General features: G+C 45.6%; 1 pseudogene across 1 annotated transcript in view; it reads right to left on the minus strand.

Moving 5' to 3' along the window:
• LOC144603231 (class I histocompatibility antigen, F10 alpha chain-like) overlaps positions 1 to 22,305 on the minus strand; it is a 1,654,937-nt pseudogene that overhangs the window by 430,131 nt on the left and 1,202,501 nt on the right. The gene's annotated exons all lie outside the window — the stretch shown is intronic.

The raw sequence follows: 22,305 nt of genomic DNA on the forward strand, positions 1-22,305 counted from the left end.
TTTTTGTTTGCATGCTAACCAGTCAGCAGAAAGACAAGACATGATTGCAATCAATTCATTTACATCGATTTAAGAGTGTGGAGCGATTGTAATGTGTGTTTGTATATCTGCTTCTGTGGCTGGCACGCAAATAGTCGCCTGTGTTGGGCGCAATCTTATAAGCATTCCCAACCGCACCAACACAGTAATATGGAGGTTCCCGTCACCGTGAAGTGCAAGGCAACAGAGTTACGCCGATTCTCCGTCTCAGTGTCCTTGCCATCGCGACTTAGCTAATCATGCCTCCTACATTCGTATTTAGTTTATCAATGGAAATTGCAAACAACAGTCTCAGCGCCGATCCCTGCCGTAACCCGCACGTCACAGACTTCCAGTCACAAAACACAAACCTCCACAATCATCATATCCCCCTCTCCCACCCCCCCTTCCTTTGAACCATTCTCCCATGTTTGACCAAGCAGGTGCTCTGAACAACAAGAAAACAAATCAAATTAATCCTTTTCAGGCTAAAGAAAATATCATTTAATTGAAATGTAAATTCGTTTTATTGTATTTTTCCTTTGGACGAGCTGGTCGAATAAAGAGACGGAAGATGGATCTGAAACGGAAATGTCGCATATTGATTGCCCCTGCAGATGCTCCCTGACCCGTTAGTTATTACTGCACTTTGCGTTTGGCGAAATCAAGAGGGTGATAACATCCCGCCCGCTGTTCCACGCTTGAACCAATGGTTCACCCCACCCCGTCCTGATCAGCTGTAGGAAGTCTCTTCAACGGTAGGAAGTCATGTTTCTCTTTAACTTTACCATTGATGTCATTGTGTTTTTACCACCAAGCAGCAATCGAATACGGAATACAATTCTAAAATGGATAGAAGGGGTTTCGATTCGGTATTTTTCAGTTGGTTTTCAAGTACAACTTTAATTCCCGGATCATTTCGCTCCACAGATTCTGCTTGGCCCGCTGAGTTACTCCAATACTTTGTGTTTTGCTCAACCTTTATGGTGAACTGCATTGACTTAATTCTGCTTTGGCCACCACATCTATTTGGATACGCATGTAGTCGGAAAAGAGAAAGAAACGAGGCCATGTGCGGCGGGCAAACGGTCGGGTGTCGAGAGGAGCCGTGGGATTCAATTTGGCTAAACCGCCAAAGTGTGTCGGGCTGAAAAAAAACACGGATCGTTTGCTTTTATGACCGAGGGATAAAACATAGAAGAGCTACAGTGCAGCGACAGGCCGTTCTGTCCACAATATCCGCGCCGACCATGATGCCAAAGTCAATCTACTCTGTCTGCACATGGTCCACATCCCTTCGCTCCCTGCACATCCATGTGCCGATCCAAAACACTTCTAAATGGTCGTTTCATTTATGCCTCCCTCCATCACTACCCCTGCCAGCGCGTTCCAGCCAACCACCACCATCTGTGTAAAAAACCTGCTCCGCAGATCTGCTTTAAAATGTCCCCCCTCACTTTAAAGCGATATCCTCTCGTCCTTGTGTAGGAACAAACTGCGGATATTGGTTTAAATGGAAGATAGGCACAAAATGCTCCAGTAATTCACGGAGACAGGCAGCATTTCTGGAGAGAAGGAATGCGTTGACATAATGTGCAGGATTGAACTGCAGACGCTGGTTTAAATCAATAAGCTGGAGTACAGTCTGAAGAAGGGTCTCGACGCGAAACCTCACCCATTCCTTCATTCTAGAGATGCTGCCTGTCCCGCTGCGTTACTCCAGCATTTTGTGTCCATTCTCTATCCAGCCAACCCTGTCTATGGTCTCTCATAATAGGCACATGCTGTTCGGTCCGCTGAGTTCCCCCAGCGCTTCGTTAATTTTCTACAGAAGACCAAGTGGTTAACCGTGATGCGGTGGCACATGTTTTATCCATATTCCCGGGTGTAAATTATGCAGTCTCCTGTTCAACTAAACCGCTCCAAACGGAAATGGGGTATATAATCGATACACAAGGAGCGATTGAGTCTTGAGCAAAACACAACGTGCTGGACGAACTGAACGAGGCGGGCAACATCTGTAGAGGGAATTGAAACGTAATGTGTCGGATCCGGGGCTTCCACTGAATGGTGAAGTTCGGTGAGCGAAATAGAGAAATCAGAGGCGTCAACATTAAATTCCAACTCACGGCTCACTGCTTCGCCTGTTTCATGGGGTTAATAATGACACGGGTTAGAATCTTAATCCCGTTCTTCAGCTGCTCTCTAAACTTGCGTTGGGTCATTGCATAGATACAAGTGTTCACGCAGCAGCTGACCCGAATAAGTAAGATTCCTACTTCGTTGGCGATGTGCGAGGGGCTCGTGAGATCCGCGCCAACGAAATTGACGGTGACCCGAGTGCAGATCAAAGTCACCGTAGCCGTCACCCGGAGTAATATGGAGGTGCCGGACACGGTGAAGAGTAAAACGATGGCATTGCGCCGATTATCCGTCTCGCTGTCCTTGGCCTCCACTGATTTCAGACGCCGGCGGACTCTGCTGGCTGCTACGATGTTCCTGACCGTCAGCCCGTTCAGAAGTATGATAAGACCAAAGGGGAGTAAGGAGAGGGAGACGCTACATAGCCAGGTGAAAGCTTCCCAGCCGATGGAAGTGAAGTACACGGCTTTGGGCCGGCAACCCCAGTTCACATTGCCCATGGTGAAACGTGGCTCGTACATGAAGTGAAAGGGGATGTACTTTAAACAGCTCAGCGCGCACAAGGACCCAATGACCACGGCGGCCGTCTTACCCGTGCAATAGGTGAGTCTCAGCTTCGGGCAGCAAATGCTGACAAAACGGTCAAAAGTGAAGGACACGGTTAACCAGGCGGAGAAGTCCAGGGTGGCGATCCGCAAGTGTACGTATGAAGAGCACACTGTGCTGAGGGAGAGGAAGGAATAAGGGTTGTGGTAAAGGTAGATTTCCCTGAGCAGTACGTGTAAGATGACCACCAGCAGGTCGGACATTGCCATCGCCACCATGTAACGGGTGATTCCTTTGGTGAGACCGCACTTACCCCGGCACAGGAGCGCAGCCGTCAGCACGTTCGCTGGGGGAAGAACAAAGTGGAGGGAATTAACCAATTAATGTACCGCCAGGTGTAACAGAGGGGAAATAGGCTTAGTTGGAGAGGAAACAATGCAGACAGCTGCATGAAACATAGAAAAATCACAGCATAGGTACACGCCTTTCACAACACACTGTATCCGCGGCGAACTTGATGCTAAGTTAAGCTAACGTCTTCTGCCTGCACATGACACATGCCTCTCCATTCCCTTCACATATACAGTATATATCTATCTATCCAGAAGCCTCCTATAGACCACTATGGCATCTGCCTCCACCATCTACCCTGGCAGCGTGTTCCAGGCACCCATTAATCTCCGTGCAAATGAAAATCTCCCATGTAAATGTGGATTAAACGTTACCACTCTCTAAAACGTTATGAGCATTGAGGGTGCCGCTGAATGCGCTGCTAGGAATGGCGGTGGAGGCAGATTAGAAAGTCAATTTGGGGAAGTTTTCATTTTGACACATGGGTGTATGGGCAGGGAGTATGGGGATATGGATCTGGTGAATGATATTAGTTTAACTTTGCATCACGTCGGCATGGACATTGTAAGCAGAAGGTCCTGTTCCTCTGATGTACTGTTTGTTGTGTGCTCTTTGATTGGTGTTTCTATATTCTATTACATTGGGCATTTAGACTTCTGCCCTTCGGTTCCTGGGAGTCGGTGGTTCTGAAAGAGACATGACATTGGGAGCTCAGAAGTTACTCCATGGAATAGACCTTCCTGTTCTCGCAGTGTGGATGCTGCCATTAACACCACTTGCGTGGGTATTGGGTATGCTGTCTGCGCTTATTACCAAATATCTCTCGGAATCAAGCGTAAGGTTCTTTACATTGCCAGGACGGGGTTGTATTAGGCACAGGGATCAATCGTATTAAACTCCCGCACCGGAAGTCAGTCCGTTGCCAGAGCCGCTGAACTCGAGGGGTCAGGATCTTCAGTCAAAGTTTCTTTGCCGAAGCAGGAGAAATTCGCGGGATACGGGCGAGGACATTTTGCACAGAATGAATGAGACTAAGAGACTTAATCCAATTTTCCCTACAAGTGTAGTTGAGAACGTGGAAGTTCCTGTAAGGAAGGCAAAGCGAAGGCGAAAAGACACAGAGCTAAGGAGGCAGTGAGACTGCGAATGCAAGTGGCAACAGAGAGCGGAAGGAGCTGACAAAGATGATATCAGAATACTGATCACAAAGTCACCAAATTACAGAATCACAAAGTGCTGGAGTAACACGGCGGGCCAGGCAGCATCTCGGGAGAACATGGAAAGGTGACGGTTCAAATTGGGGCGCTTCCTGTACATGAACGGGAGATCAACAACAATTACAGACGGGGAGCAGTGAGAGAGTCTCACGGAACTGCCGTCAGAGATAGGAGGATAACTTCTTCAATGTCGCATCGCTTGAAGAAACTTCACAGTGGAGCAGTGAAATGTGGAAACAAGATACTGGAGATGCTGGATTACCAAAAAAAAGGAATAAAGTGCTGGAGTAACTCAGCGGGTCAACGGCATCTGTGGAGATCCATGTGTTCCGGAGCAGCTCCTGACCCGCTGCGTTATTCTCGCACAATATGTCCTTTTTTTTGTAAACCGGCGTCTGGAGTTGTTTGTTTCTACATCGCAACACCGAACGTTGAGGTACCGCAGAAACACGTTGAACGATGTGCCCGGACTTACCAGGGATTCCAAATGCCGCCAGAATTGGATAGGCGATGTCCTTCACGTATAGAATCGGAGCCCTCCCCATTCTGGATGATCTCCGCAGCTCACTGTGAGAACATGATGGAGCAAGGAGCTCATTAATTCTCATTAATACTCGCGCCAATCCTCCAGCGTATTCACGGAGTGATGGAACAATGGCATTAGTCATGGACATTTGAACAAACATTTCTACGCAATTCCACACAGACAGCTGTGGAGGCCAAGTCAATAGATATTTTTAAGGTAGAGATAGACAAACACTTGATTAGAAGGAGTGTCAGCGGTTATGGGGAGAAAGCAGAAAAACGGCATCAGGAGGCAAGATCAGCCATGATTCCATGGCGGAATAGACTCGATGGTCCGAATGGCCCAATTCTACTCCGATAACCTGTGAACTTATGAATTTCAACTCCTTATTGGAGGAGCAATACTCATTGCAAAAATTGTAGGAGGACACGGGCTTATTATTGAGCTGTATCTTGATCCACGACGTTTCATGTGGCGGGATTCACTTCGTTCACTGGGCGGCCGATGTGCTGGATGTCGGAGGATATTTAACGCGGGGAAAACCCGAAATATAATCCGCGCTTTATCGCATTTATACCCAAGAAAGCGGGAATTAGATATTTCACAATGGTTTGCTCAGGTCGTTTCTGTTGATGTCTAATATGAATGCTTAATGTTGAACCCAGGGAAAAGGAGCATGAAGTCCTTGAAATAGGTGTGCGGCTATAAATGTCACATCCCCTCTTGATATCACCTCAAAGTTCGAATTAGAACATATCCTCCCGTCAGCAATTTCATGAAACATTTCTCCTTTGACCTCTTATTTTGTGACCGATTAACTGCTTCAATTAAACGGTAACATATTGCGCTGAAAACCACAAACCTGTTGCAAATTTGAAAAAAAAGCAGCACGAAAGGTTGGAAATACTCAGAAGTTGGTTGTGCATTTCTGTTTTCCGAGAATGTCTGAGCATTTGTCCGTTTTTTTTCAAAAATATTTATTCAAATATTAAAATAATATATACAATACAATAAAACCAAAACAGAAACCACCACCAGAATACTATTCAAACAAATATACCAATTGAAACTATTATACAATTATATTACAATCCCCATCCAGGATACATCCAATCCCCCGCGGTGCCCAGCGGTCCCGCAAATCCTCCAGGGTGCCCGTGGACAGCGCGTAGTCCCTCTCCAACACCACCCGGGCGCGGATGAAACCCCGGAAAAGGGGTAGGCAGCCGGCTCGGGCAGAGCCCTCTTCCGCCTGGCGCCGTGAGTCGCGGATGGCCAGCTTGGCCAGGCCCAGGAGCAACCCAACCAGGACATCTTCGGCCCTCGATTTGCCTTGGTGGCGGGCCCGACGTGTTTGTATGATTGTTCATTGATTTCTATCATCAATAATGGCACTAATGGATACAAGGAACAATTGCTGTATCTCTGAACTAACACTAAAACAAAAATGAGGTAAATCTGAAATAAACAGTAAGCTTTGCTTACTGATATCGGCTTTGCTGATATGCTTCAGTTTGATTATTCAGCCCGGACAAACCTAAACATGAAAAAGTCGCCAATTGTGTAGCCATGGCGTGGGGGTGGGGGGGGGGGGGGGGAGAGGGGGGGAGTGCAGATGGAGCGGGACCGGAGAACCGACGCAACGTCAGCCAGGATTCAGGGGAGGCGACTTGGCGAGGGAGTGGGTGGGGTAAGAAATGGGAGGGGGCGGGGGTCTTGGGGGCGAAAGACAAGATGGAAGGGGGGTGTTTGTAGGATAGTACCCAAAATTGGAGAATTTAATGTTGATACCGTTGGCTTGTTAGCTACCCAAATGAAATATGAGATGCTCTTTCTCCAATCTCCGGATTCCACCCTTCTCAGTCAAACTACACACCTCATCATGTGCTTTTCCCTGAAAATGCAAGAGGTGTAATGCCTCTCCCTTTACCTCCATGCAGGGACGCCAGCAGTCCTTCCAGGTGAGACAGAGGTTCACATGTACCTCTAATATCTTATCCTTCACCCGGAGTTCCCGATGTGGCCGCTTGTATATTGGCGAGACCAAGCATCGGCGACTGCTTTGCTGAACACCCGCGCTCGGTCCGCCAACGTCTAATGGACATTCTGGTTGCTAACTCCCTTTCCAATTCCCAAATTTACCTTTTTGCCCAGGATCTCCTCCGTCGCTAGACAGAGGCTGACGTAAACAAGTCGGAGAGTCCCATTGCACAGAAATGGACTATTTGCCCTAACCTACCCTTGCTGACGACAGGGCCCCATCCACACTAGTTGCCCCCCCCCCCGCGTTGCGCCCATATCCCTCTGAATCGTTCCTGTCCATGCACTTGCCGAAATGTCTTTGAAATTATGTTATAATATCTGCCTCAACTACCTCCTCTGGCAACTCATTCAATATACCCGCCACCGTCTACGTGAAAAGTTTCTCCCTTAGTTTTATATCAAATATTTACCCTCTCACTTAACGGCAAAATGGTCTGGTTCTTGATTCCCCTGGTTTGGGTTAAATATTCTGTGCATCTATCCTATTAATTCCCTTCCCGCTCTTGTACACCAGTGTAAGAATATCCTTCATTCTCCTGTGCACCAAGGAATACAGCCCGGACCTACCCAACCTCTCCCTACAGCTGAGGCATTAAGTTCTGCTAACATCCCCGTAAATCTGAATTATTTCTTTCTTAACGCCATCTATCCTATAGCAGGGTGACCAAAACTGAGCTAGATATTCCAAACGTGATCTCATTAACCTTATAGAACTGGGAAATACCATCATAGCTTCTATGCTCAATGCCCTGATTGATGATGACCACTGTGCCTAAGGACATCTTGTCCACTCCGTCTACCTGTGGCGTCGTTTTCTAGGAACTAGTACCTGCACTCCCAGATCGCTCTTCTCCACAATACGCCCGAGAGCCATATCATTTATTGTAAAGTCCCTGCCCCGGGCTTCATTTCTCAAAATGCAACACCTCACTCATATCTGCATTAAACACCACTAACTATTCCTCAGCTCACTTACCCAACTGCGCAAGAACCTGCTGTTATCTTTCATAACCATCTTCGTTATCTACAATACAATCCACTTGTATGGATTCGCACATTTACTAATCCTACCTTGTACATTTTCATCCAAATCTTTAATACAAACAACAAAGGGGGTTTGGGCCCAGCACCGACCCCAGAGACACACCACTGTCACAGGCCTCTAGTCCGCTAACCAACTTTCCAGAAACACCCCCTGTTTCCTTTTCCATGAGGCCAATATTCCATCCAGTCGGCTGGGTTTCCCTTGAGTCCATGCGATCTAACGCTTCAAAGTAGACTGGGACACGGAACTTCATCAAAAGCCTTGATGAAATACAGAAAGATAACGTCTGCAGCTCCGTCCTCGTCACGTTTTTTGGTTATATCTTCACAAAAGTCAACAGGACTCACTCCTGTCTATCTGAATGCATACAGATCTTATCCCTCAGAATGCTCTCCAGTTACGTGCCTACGACAGATGTTAGGCTAACTGGACTATAGTACCCATGCTTTTCCTTTCAGCCTTTCTTAAATTGTGATACAAACATTAACCACCTGTCTTCCGGCAACTCGTCCGTCTTTAATTATGATGTAGATAATTATGGCACGGTGCCTGTAATTTCATCTCTGGCTTCCGACTGCGTCCACAGATATATATGACCAAATCAAGGAGATATGTTTCCTTCAGACGCCTTAGCAATTCCTCGACTGTAATATCGACTGCCCTCAGGACACTGCCATTGATTGCCCCCAATATTTACCGTTGTTCTGCCTTTCTCCACGGTAAAAACAGAAGGTGAATGCTCAAAGAGGACATTGCCATCTCTGTTTTTTTGTTGTTTTTTTCCCATTTTCTCTCTAGTTACCAACTTTACCTTAATGTACATACATTTTCTTTGGATATTGCCTGATACTATCTGCTAACGTTACCCCCTGCCCCCTTTTTGTCCTTTTGCTTTCTTTATTAAGTCTGTTCGTCAGTTCCCCAAATTCCCTCAGGAATATATATGATGCCAGCTGCTTATACCCGTCCCGTGCCTCCTTCTATTTCCTGACCAGAGTCTCAATTTCGCTCATTACTCATGCTTATGCTCATCTGTCTATCCCTCCAGTCTAACAGGGACATGCATGCCCTGAACCCCAGTCATCACACCTTTAAAACACCCCACGATTTGGACGTTCCTTTACTTGTTAAAACCTAATCGGATCAACTTGTGTGAGTTCCTGTCTGCGAGTACCATCAAAGTTGAGCTTCCCCAATTCAGAATTTTAAATCGCGGGCCTGCCATGTCGTTACCCATAGTTATCTTAAAGCTGATAGAACAGTGGTCGCTGGTCCCGACAGATTCGACCACGAACACATCAGTCACTATCTTTTCCAATTTCCCAACAATGTCGACATCCGTCTACCTTACTGCAATGTGCATTGATTTTCATTTGCATATTGAGAATTGAGGATTGAAAATTTGATGATATTGTTCGATGCCAATGGTTATGTTTCAATGTGGCGCACAGTCCGAGCCGAGAAATTGGGCTTAGCAGTGGTTTATTAATGCCACGGGATACATGTTTGTGAGGCATCCGGTGATGCCATACCATCATGAGTACAATCAAACCATAAACAAATACAATAGGGAAAGATAACCACAGCACCGGAAATGTTACATCGTTATAATATTCCATGGCAACATCTCTGGATAGAAGGAATGGGTGACATTCGGGTCGAGGCTCTTCTTCATACCTTCGTCGCCCATTCCTTCTACTCAGAGATGCTGCCTGTCCCGCTGAGTCAGTCCAGTATTTTGTGTCTATCTTCGGTGTAAACCAGCATCTGCTGTTCTCTCCTTCACATAAACTACTGTAACAGATTGATTGATTTATTGAAGGATACAGAATGGAAACGGGCTCATGGCCCACCGAGTCCATGCCGACCGTTTACACTAGTGCTATGTTATCCTACTTCCGCATGCATTCCATACACACGAGCTACAAAAGCCAATTAACCTCCAAGGCCTCACGTCTTCGGGATATGGGAGAAACCCTGAAAGCAGAGGAAACCCACGCGATCACACCGAGAACATTCAAACTGCACACAGACACCATCCGCGGTTGTGATCGAACCCGGATCTCCGGTGTTACGAGGAAGCTACTCTATCAGTTGTACCCCTGTGCCATAGATTGAGTTCAAACGCGCAAATTATGAATAAAAAGGCAAGAACGATTGGAAATACTAAGAGGATTGTTGAAGACATGATTGGAAAACAATTGGTCTTACGGGTTAATCGTCGTGGTCGTGGCTATCCCTCAGGGTCGAGGATGGTGGACGTTCCGTTGTTTTAATGAACTCTCAGGAGGCTTCTGAGTCCAATCCTGGCTTTGTAAGTTCTTTGGCATTCAGGACAGGAAATTCCAGATGTCAGATCGGGCATTGGTTGTCGCTATTCCTTTTTGGATGATGGTTCACCAGAGTTTCCTGTCTTTGGCATTTGTTTCCCAATTGTCGATGTCGATTTCACATTTCTTCCTGGTGTTTTTTAAGGCGTCTTTGAATCTCTTCTTTTGTCTGCCTCTTTTAAGTTTGCCTTCTTTAAGCTGGGAGTGGAATGTTTGCTTTGGTAGACGCTCGACTTCCAACCGTCTTAGGTGGTTCTTGAGGACGAAGGCGTCAATGCTTGACGTTTTTGCTTCATTCAGCACGCTGACGTTGGTTCTTCTGTCTTCCCAGCTGGTATTTAAGCTGCTTCGAAGACATCATTCGTGGAACTTTTAAAATGGTTTCAGAAGGCGGTGGTATGTTGTCCAGGCTTCTGATGCATACAGGAGCGGTGGAATCACCACTGCTTTGTGCACAAACATTTTGGTGTCTGTCACGATTTTGAAAGACTTTCGTTGGAAGACGTCCAAAAGCTGTTCCAACACACTAAAGACGATGCAGGATCTCATTATCAAGTTCGACATTGGAGGAGGTGACTTCCAAGGTACAGAAAGTTTTCCAGGGTTGTTTCACAAAGTTGAATTGACGGTTCTTTCCAATTTGTCTCAGTTTGTGACGATTGGTCGATAACCTGAGTCTTCCTGGAGTTGACGGTAAGTGCACGTTTCGTGTATGTACTGTTGAGGGCAGTCAGGATCTGTTGCAGATGATTTTCCGAGAGAGCTGCAACACAGTTGTCGTTTGCGTATTGGAACTCGACGAGAGAGCTCGTAGATGTCTTAGTCTTGGACTTGAGACGAGCAAGATTGAAAAGTCTGCCATCTGTACTGTAGATGATTCCGATTCCTGGGGGTAGGTCGCCCTTGATGATGTGGATGGTTGTCGCAATGAAGATGGTGAACAGTGTTGGGGCAATCACGCATTTCTGTTTCACTCCTGATCTGACTTGAAATGGCTCACGCTTGCTGTTGCTGGCCATAACTGTGGCAAGCATGTCATCCTGGAGGAGGCTCGGGATTCAAATGTACTGTTCAGGACATCCATAAGTGGATAGCACGTCCAATAGGTGTTTCCTTGATACCAAGGCGAAGGCCGTAGCGAGGTCGATGAATGCCATGTACAAAATGTTGACATTTCTTGTCGTTGAAGAATTCTGAAGATCATGTCCGCTGTTCCACGTGATGATCTAAAACCGGCTTGTGTCTTCGGAAGGATCATCTCAGCTAAGGGCTTGATTCGGTTGTTCATGTTACGGGCGAGAACCTTGCCTGCGGTTGCTAACAGGGAAAATCCACGATAGTTTCCGCAGTCAGACAGATCGCCCTTCCTTTTGTACATGGTTGATGCAGTTGGTAATGGTGCAGCTGACATCCAATTTTGTAGACCTCGGCTGGTATTCCGTCGAGTCCAGCAGCCTTGTAGTTTTTCAAGGTTTTGATGGCTTCTTTCATTTCTTCAAGTGATGGTATTCTGCTTAGGGATTCGTCAGTGGGCTTTGGAATGTTATTAATCACATTCCTGTCATATGAGACGGTTTGATTTAGAGGATCTTCAATGTGTTCCCTCCATCTAGAATGGATGTCTCCATTGCCCTTCAGGATGGTGGAGCCATCTTTGCTTTTAGGGCTTGACCGTGAATACATAGGCCAAAATAGCTTTAGTTGCGTTGAAAAAGCCTCGAGTATCGTTGGAGTCTGCTTGTTGTTGGATTTCCAGAGCTTTCTCCCTGCACCACTGTTTTTTCAGGGTTCGCACCTCTTCTGGACTGCAGACTTGCATTCCTGATAGCACTTCCTTTACGTAGCCGACTGTTGGTCATTTTGTAAGGTGATGAATATTTTTCTCTTTTGTTGTTGGAGTTGTTTGTCATTATCGTCGAACCAATCCCGATGTTTTCTTTACTTGAACCCAATTGTTTCCTTGCAGGAGGCGATGATAGCGTTCTACCATAGACTCCAGTGTTCTCCGATGGATGGTGGGATTTGTTGGGGCAGTTGTTCTTGAAGTTTTTGTTGAAACTTCTGTACATGGGTGATGTCTTGAAGGACGCAAAAATTGAATTTCTTAATAGTGTTCTGGTTTTGATATTTCCTTTTGGGCCGAATCTTAATTCTCACGTTGGACCAGATGAGAATATTCAGTACACCTTGTCGGTCAGGGGATCGTAGGATGATGTAGTCGATGAGGTGCCAGTGTTTAGAACGTGGATGCTGCCAGGAAACTCTGTGCCTGTTTTTCTGGCGAAATAAGGTGTTTGTAAGCAACAGGATGTTTTTGGCACATTTGGTGACGAGGAATATTCCATTGGCCTTGACCTTGCGAACTCCTTCCTTGCCCATTGTTCCCGTCCAGAGCCTATGATCTTTCCCGACTCTGGCATTGAAGTCTCCTAAGAGAATGGTCTTGTCGTCGTTGGGAACAGAGGAAAGGGCATCGTCAAGTTGGGCAGAAAGGTTCTCCTTTACTTCGTCTTCAGTGTCCAGAGTTGGAGAATAGGCGCTGATCATGGTGGTGTATTAGTTCTTGACGAGCTAGAGTCGCAGAGTCATAAGACGTTCATTGATCCCCAGTGGTTGCTCTGTCAGCTTCTGAAGTTGGCTGTTTCCGATGGCAAAACGCACTCCGTGAATCCTCTGTTGTTCAGGATCAAGACCTTTCCAGAAAAAAACGTCTTTTTACCTTGTTCTTCCTTTAGTTGTCATTCTCCAGCTCTGTGGGTTCACTCAGAGTAGCGATGTCAAAGCTGAATTTGTGGAGTTCCCAAGCAACAAAGGTGGTTCTTCTCTCTGGTCAGTCTGAGTTTAGGTTGTCCATCAGAGTTTGTATGTTCCAGGTTCCATGTTTCATAGTTTCGCTTCTTGGTGGTTTTGGACCACATGATGATGATCCCTCTGGACGTGGGTTTTCAGACAGGACGAGGCGAAGCAAAGTATTTTAGGGCACCTTTTCCAACCCCTTCCCAGTTCAGGGTGAGCAGAGTGGATCCTAATTAGGGCTGCTCAGACATGAATGCTGCTGGCGAACAACTTTTCTGCTTCTGTCCAAAGTTGAGCGATTGAGTCAAGTTTTCACCGCTTCCCGTTGTTGACTGGGAACTTTCAGCGATCACGTAGCCTGCTCCTGTCGCCTTTCCCCGATCGCCGAAAGTTTTCAGTGAAGTTTCGTGCTGCTCACAGAACGAAGATGCCTGTGCCTGTGTTTGTTTAACGTGTACATGATGTTGCACTCCAAGAAGCACACGGTCCTTCACAAAGCAATCCACTAATTACAATGGCAAGGGAACCAAGACGATTGGAGCTGATAGATCTGTTGCAGCCTTCATCCGCCTTCACAGTCGTTGAGTTCAAGATAACTTCGTCCGCCTGGTCCGCCGTTGAGGTCTGGTAGATTGGATCGTTCTTTGTCTGGACCCTCATCCTCGACCTTACCGCCATGGGTGGCCCTAACAGAAGCTAGTTCTTCCGACGGCATCGCTCTCGGAATCATGGGGGGACGCAAGTCTCTTCAACACAACAAGGTGAACGATCCGACGAGGACGGGATAATACCCCTCCATCAGAAGTAAGCGAAATTAAATTTCCGGTACCAGCTATGATGGCGGGATCATACGAAGCAACGAATGCCAACAGGAAGAGCGGTTAATAAAAACATTATTTAAAAAAAGATCTGTTTGCCAACTTAGCGGACTAAATAGGGGGGTGCCTACGTCCACAGACCCGTGAAATACGCTGTGTGGAGAAGGGCGCCGACCCGAATCGTCACCTGACCATTCACTTCACAGATGCGGCCTGCCCCGTTGAGTTCCGCCATCAGTTTGTGTTTTGTTCAACGTTCCGGCATCTGCAGTAACTTGTGTCTCCATTCAAGGCGCCCTCTATCCGTGAGACGAGAACTAGGCGGCGGTGGGGCATGTGCGGCAGCGTGAGCCTCGGCGGCAACGGGAGCCTCAGCGGCAGCGGCAACCTCGGCGACGGTGGGGCCTCGGGATCGACCCGCGATCAGCCGTCGATGAGCGTGAGGAGCGAGGGGGAGGGGGAGGGGACCGCGGTGGTGGGGCCGCCGTGAAGAACAATGGAGGGGTCGACGTGGGAGGACCGCCGTGAAGAACATTGAAGGATCCGGCGTTGGTGGACCGTCGTGAGGGAGGGTGGGAGAAAAAAGGGGGACCCTGTGTGGGGAAGGGGGGGGACGACTCTAGTTTTAGAATCCTCTTCCCAGGGGATAAGCCCGCTTTTGTTTGTTTGTTTGTTTGTTTGTTTGTTTGTTTGTTTGTTTGGTCGGTCGTTCCGGTGAAAGCGCTGTTAACACGAGATCTGGGTGTCCTAGTGCATCAGTCACTGAAAGGAAGCATGCAGGTACAGCAGGCAGTGAAGAAAGCCAATGGAAGGTTGGCCTTCATAACGAGAGGAGTTGAGCATAGGAGCAAAGAGGTCCTTCTGCAGTTGTTCAGGGCCGTAGTGAGACCGCACCTGGAGTACTGTGTGCAGTTTTGGTCTCCACATTTGAGGAAGGATATTCTTGGTATTGAGGGCTTGCAGCGTAGGTTTACTGGGTTAATTCCCGAAATGGCGGGACTGTCATTTGTTGAAAGACTGGAGCGACTAGGCTTGTATACACTGGAATTTAGAAGGATGAGAGGGGATCTTATCGAAATATATAAGATTATTAAGGGGTTGGAAACGTTAGAGGCAGGAAACATGTTCCCAATGTTGGGGGAGTCCAGAACAAGGGGCCACAGTTTAAGAATAAGAGGTAGGCCATTTAGAAGTAAGGTGAGGAAAAACATTTTCAGTCATAGAGTTGGAAATCTGTGGAATTCTGTGCCTCAGAAGACAGTGGAGGCAAATTCTGTGAATGCATTCAAGAGAGAGAGCTAGATAGAGCTCTTAAGGATAGCGGAGTCAGGGGGTATGGGGAGAAGGCAAGAACGGGGTACTGATTGAGAATCATCACATTGAATGGTGGTGCGGCTCGAAGGGCCGAATGACCAACTCTTACACCTATTGTCTATTGTCTATTGTTTAGAACACGACAGCCAGCCACAAATCGCTTGTCTTTTTCTTTTCACTTCATGTTTAATTAAATTTTCATTTCCAGTTTTTCGTGTACCTTGTTGTGTATTATAACTGTTGGCAGATCAAGTTCCCTCCGGGGATGAACAAAGTTCCTTCGTATCGTATCGTATCGTAAACGGGAAATCCTCAGTGCTCCCTTTATCCTGTTCAGTTACAGGCGCGGGAAGAGGGCGCATCGCCCGTCAGTGGTATTTTAGGTGAAGCTTGGTAACGATCAAGGCATTGAGAGCAATTGGGAACTGGTATATAATGAGACACATGGCCAGTGTAGATCAGGAATGAGCAAATTCAATGACAGGATAGGTTTGAACGGCCGAGTGGCCAATTCTACGCCAATTTCTTTCATGACCGGCGGGTGGGCAATTGCAAATGGACTGCAATGTCAGAAGAACTGTTAGTGGTTCGGTTTCAGTGTTTTAAAACTGCTAAATATAGAACATAGAGCACTACGCGACAGTAACATGGTTTTCGGACCAAAATATCTGTCAACCATGTCAAGATAAACCAATCTCTTTTGTCTATAAACAATCCATTCTACTCCATTCCCAGCACATACATGTGCTTATCCAGAAGCCTTTTAAATGTCATTATCATCTTGGGCTCTACCAGCACTTTTGACAGCGTTCCAGCGACTCAACGTGCGCTGTGTAACTGTCCCCGCACGCCTACATTTACTACTCGCACACATTGAAGATGTGTCCTCTAGTCTTTGACACTTCTACTCAGAGGGGCATTTTTGACGAGTTTCCCTATTGTAGGCGCATTGACCGTCATTGCGGAGATTACTCGACAAGAATAGTCATGTTGCAGTACAGCGCACAGTCCTAGCAGAGAGAGTGGTATCGGCGTCGGTTTATTATTGTCACCAGATACTTCGTTCGCGGGCTCTGCAGTTAAGTCATGCCATTCTTGAGAACAACCAAACCATAGACAAATGCAACAGGTAGTGCAAAGGGAAAGAGAACCAGGGTTCAAGGATGTTACATCTGGAGAGAAAGTGAAGATTTAACGAATTGCAGTAATCCTAATGGGTAGGTTGGGAAATCAGAACTACACCCGCAGCGAGACAAGATGGAGCGAACATGTGATGGACATTGAGAGCGGTTTTGGTGTTCATATCCGAGGATCATTGAAGTTTAAGGCAGTTGGATCGGAGAGCAGAAGATCCACAAAATATTTCACTTTACCGACCTGCGAGTTTATTCTTCAATAGGAACTGGGTGGATTGGCGGATAATATGCTGAACCTGACAGAAAGGGGACGAGAAACTTCGCCTACCCACATCCTTCGCAGATTCTTCCTAACCGATGTATTAATGAAACATTTGGCGTTTCGCTCAAATGTCCAGCGTCTGCAGTTCTTTGTGTCTACATTTGCCCTTACTGCGTGTAGCTGACTGCGTGGACTGCGTGTAGCTCTGTCCACTTCCTTGATCGCTTCCAGCCTTCAGAGACAGCTACCTCAACGCTGAGCACGAATTGAAGCCTGGTGCTCTCCTACAGTACAATATCTTGCCCCCGCCTCACAGGCTGTGCCTGAACTCACGGGGCTGTATATACCAGATGCAAATATAAAGCAATGGAAATACACAGCATTTACATCAGGGCCTGTACACAGAAGAGCTCCAGTGAGAAATAGTAAAGAGAAAAGCCTACAACCCTATATTATGAACAATGAATGCTCCCATTTTTTTGCTTATAATATATGCATAAAATGCCGTGGGTTTCCCCTTACTCCCATTTGCCAAGAACCTTTCATGGCCTCTTTTAGCGCCCCCAGTTGTTTGTTCCCGCTTCTTTCCCCTTCATTATATTCACCTGATACCAGTTTCTTAACTTTGCATACGCTTCCTTTTATTGACGAAGCGTATAATATCTCTAGGACTTATTGAATTATGATCATTGTCCTCAAAATGCGAAACGTTTCAAATGTGATCACCTGCTCGGACGCATTCACAATATGTTTTAGTGCTTCCCCATCCCGAGTTTGACTACACGCATTGTTTCAAGAAACTTCCCAGAGGCATCTAACCTTTTCAGTTCTATCCGAAACTCACTCTTCAAATGAGTTCCAGTGAAAATTGGAAAAGTGCAAATCACTAATTACAATAACACTTTTTTTCTACATCTTTTCACGATCTGCCTGCATATAATTGGGTGGCCTAAAAATATAACTCCATCAGACGGCTGTGGAGGCCAAGTGATCGGGTATTTGTAAGGCGGAGAATGACAGATGTTTGATTAACAAGGGTGGAAACGTTATGGGGAGAAAGCTGGATAATGAGGTTAGACAATAGACAATAGGTGCAGGAGTAGGCCATTCAGCCCTTCGAGCCAGCACCGCCATTCAATGCGATCATGGATGATCACTCTCAATCAGTACCCCGTTCCTGCCTTCTCCCCATACCCCCTCACTCCGCTATCCTTAAGAGCTCTATCCAGCTCTCTCTTGAAAGCATCCAACGAACTGGCCTCCACTGCCTTCTGAGGCAGAGAATTCCACACCTTCACCACTCTCTGACTGAAAAAGTTCTTCCTCATCTCCGTTCTAAATGGCCTACCCCTTATTCTTAAACCGTGGCCCCTTGTTCTGGACTCCCCCAACATTGGGAACATGTTTCCTGCCTCTAATGTGTCCAATCCCCTAATTATCTTATATGTTTCAATAAGATCCCCCCTCATCCTTCTAAATTCCAGTGTATACAAGCCTAATTGCTCCAGCCTTTCAACATACGACAGTCCCGCCATTCCGGGAATCAACCTAGTGAACCTACGCTGCACGCCCTCAATAGCAAGAATATCCTTCCTCAAATTTGGAGACGAAAACTGCACACAGTACTCCAGGTGCGGTCTCACCAGGGCCCGGTATAACTGTAGAAGGACCACTTTGCTCCTATAATCAACTCCTCTTGTTACGAAGGCCAACATTCCATTGGCTTTCTTCACTGCCTGCTGTACCTGCATGCTTCCTTTCAGTGACTGATGCACTAGGACACCCAGATCTCGTTGTACATCCCCTCTTCCTAACTTGACACCATTCAGATAATAATCTGCCTTTGTATTCTTACTTCCAAAGTGAATAACCTCACACTTATCTACATTAAATTGCATCTGCCATGTATCCTCCCACTCACACAACCTGTCCAATCACCCTGCAGCCTTATTGCATCTTCCTCACAATTCACACTACCCCCCAGCTTAGTATCATCTGCAAATTTGCTAATGGTACTTTTAATCCCTTCATCTAAGTCATTAATGTATATCGTAAATAGCTGGGGTCCCAGCACCGAACCTTGCGGTACCCCACTGGTCACTGCCTGCCATTCCGAAAGGGACCCATTTATCACCACTCTTTGCTTTCTGTCTGTCAACCAATTTTCTATCCATGTCAGTACCCTACCCCCAATACCATGTGCTCTAATTTTGCCCACTATTCTCCTATGTGGGACCTTGTCGAAAGCTTTCTGAAAGTCGAGGTACACCACATCCACTGACTCTCCCCTGTCAATTTTCCTAGTTACATCCTCAAAAAATTCCAGTAGATTTGTCAAGCATGATTTCCCATTCGTAAATCCATGCTGACTCGGAATGATCTTGTTACCGCTATGCAAATGCTCAGCAATTTCGTCTTTTATAATTTACTCCAGCATCTTCCCCAGCACTGATGTCAGACTAACTGGTCTATAATTACCCGTTTTCTCTCTACCTCCTTTCTTAAAAAGTGGGATAACATTTGCTATCCTCCAATCCACAGGAACTGATCCTGAATCTATAGAACATTGAAAAATGATCTCCAATGCTTCCACTATTTCTAGAGCCACCTCCTTAAGTACCCTGGGATGCAGACCATCAGGCCCTAGGGATTTATCAGCCTTCAGTCCCGTCAGTCTACCCAAAACCATTTCCTGCCTAATGTGGATTTCCTTCAGTTCCTCCATCACCCTAGGTTCTCCGGCCCCTATAACATTTGGGAGATTGTGTGTATCCTCCTCAGTAAACACAGATCCAAAGTAACGGTTTAACTCGTCTGCCATTTCTTTGTTCCCCATAATAAATTCCCCTGCTTCTGTCTTCAAGGGACCCACATTTGCCTTGACTATTTTTTTCCTCTTCACGTACCTAAAAAAACTTTTGCTATCCTCCTTTATATTATTGGCTAGTTTACCCTCGTACCTCATCTTTTCACCCCCGTATTGCCTTTTTAGTTAACTTTTGTTGCTCTTTAAAAGAGTCCCAATCCTCTGTCTTCCCACTCTTCTTTTCTATGTTATACTTCCTCTCCTTAATGTTTATGCTGTCCTTGACTTCCCTTGTCAGCCACAGGTGTCTCTTACTCCCCTTAGAGTCTTTCCGCCTCTTTGGGATAAATTGATCCTGCAACCTCTGCATTATTCCCAGGAATACCTGCCATTGCTGTTCTACCGTCTTCCCTGCTAGGGCCTCCTTCCAGTCAATTTTGGCCAGCTCCTGCCTCATGCCTCTGTAATCCCCTTTGCTATACTGTAATACCGACACTTCCGATTTTCCCTTCTGCCTTTCCATTTGCAGAGTAAAACTTATCATGTTGTGATCACTGCCTCCTAATGGCTCTTTTACCTCTTATCAGATCAGGATCACTACACAACACTAAATCCAGAATTGCCTTCTCCCTGGTAGGCTCCAGTACTAGCTGTTCTAAGAATCCATCTCGAAGGCACTCTACAAACGCTCTTTCCTGGGGTCCATTTCCAACCTGATTATCCCAGTCTACCTGCATGTTGAAATCTCCCATAACCACCGTAGCATTACATTTGTGACACGCCAATTTTATCTCCTGATTCAACTTGCACCCTATGTCGAGGCTACTGTTTGGGGGCCTATAGATAACACCCATTAGGGTCTTTTTACCCTTACAATTCCTCATTTCTATCCATACTGATTCAACATCTCCTGATTCTATGTCACCCCTTGCAAGGGAATGAATATCATTCCTTACCAGCAGAGCAACCCCACCACCTCTGCCCACCTGTCTGTCTTTTCTATACGTTGTGTACCCCTGAATATTCAGTTCCCAGCCCTGGTCCTCTTGTAGCCATGTCTCAGTGATCCCTACAACATCATACTTGCCCATGACTAACTGAGCCTCAAGCTCATCCACTTTATTTTTTATACTGACAAAAAGAGAGGTGAGTCGTGACTGAATGGCGGAATAGACTCCTTGTGCTGAATTACCTAATTTACTTCTGTTACTTACCAATGCAGGAATTGATGAACGCACAACCATACACATGTACGAATCTACAGACACGCACACACAAACATATGCCCACACATTCACAGAGACTCACGAACGCGCGCACACAACACCGCACAATCATACATATACACGAATCTACACACACACACGCACACTCGCTCACACACACACACGCACATTCGCTCACACACACACATACACGCACACACACGCACACTCGCTCACTCTCACACACACACATACACGCGCGCGCGAAAACACACGCACGCGCACAAACACAGACGGAAAGAAACATGTTTGTTCAAGAGAGTGTGACTAATATTGGGGTTGCGTCATTCTCCCGTCCCCACTGGGGAGTTGGTGGGAGTATTAAAGAACATCCGAACTGCGCTGTCGCTCCATTGTGTTCCCGAACTTCACTGGGACAATCAGATGGAACGGGCCCCAATTCTGTACGTCAATGAAATTACCTATCCGATCCTGGCTGCGTTTGGTATCCCTGGTAAGCTGTGATGAGATTGTTTAATGCTTCCTCCTGACGAACCGTGAGTACTCTGACAGCCTGTTCCATCCTCTCCGGCACTTTACAGTAATCTGATGTGCGATCAACACGGAGAGTGCACCTTCATCCGCAGTGCATGGGCGCCATCGGGTATAATAGCGTAGATAGGGAATAGAATAGGAGATATGTGGACAGATGTCCAAAGCGTGGACATCACGGGGATTTTATGCGGCGTTTCTAAAGGAGCAATGAAAACGCAAACTCGAGTTTTTTTTATTTTTCATATTTTATTTTTGAAAAGCATATTTACAGATAGAAATAAAAGACAAATTTGTTACAAAGTTCTTACATAGCTTCAATTTTTAAAGAGAGAAAATAAAAAATAAAGAAGAAAGAAAGAAAAAAAAAACGATAAACTATTGGGAAGAGAGAATAATTTTTTTTTTAAAGGTATAACTGTAAAAATTAAAGGGGGTAGATCCGGGAGACAATAACCACAGTTGTACATCCAACCATATACTCAAGTTTCAACTTTTAATTTTTAATTTTTATTTTAGTCCTGTGTCAAACCCATTTACTTTTCTAAAAATTCAATAAATGGAGACCATATTTTAAAAAATAAATCAGGTTTGTCAATTAAGGCAAATCTTATTTTTTCCAAATGCAGGGTCTCTGTCATTTCCGTAGTCCACATTTTAATTGTGGCGGTTATTGGTTTTTTCCAAAATTTAAGTATTAATTTTTTCGCAGTTATTAAACTGTAATCAAGAAAATGTACCTGACTTGTTGTAAAGTTTGTAGTATGTTCTGATAATCCTAATATAATTAATTTTGGATCCATATCCAATTGGTTATCGATAACTTTAGAAACTGTTAAAAAAATATCCAACCAGAAATTTTGCATTTTTATGCAAGTTACGAAAATATGAGTTAAATTAGCTTCTTGAAATTGACATTTATCACAAATAGGAGAGATACTAGGAAAATCCTATTTAATTTCGTCTTCAAATAATGTAATCTATGTATTATTTTAAATTGTATTAAGGAATGTCTAGTATTTAATGAACATTGGTGTATATGTTGTAAACTTTCATCCCATATATATTGCATTATAGGTTGGTTCAGTTCGTCCTCCCAGGCTCGTCTATATGATTCTGATGACGGAATGTCAGTATCTAAGAGAGTATTATAAATAAAGGATATTAATTTATTTGAATTATAATGTCGATTCAGGCA

This window comes from Rhinoraja longicauda, chromosome 19 (assembly GCF_053455715.1).
Source record: "Rhinoraja longicauda isolate Sanriku21f chromosome 19, sRhiLon1.1, whole genome shotgun sequence".
In the NCBI taxonomy this organism is placed as follows: Eukaryota; Metazoa; Chordata; class Chondrichthyes; order Rajiformes; family Arhynchobatidae; genus Rhinoraja; species Rhinoraja longicauda.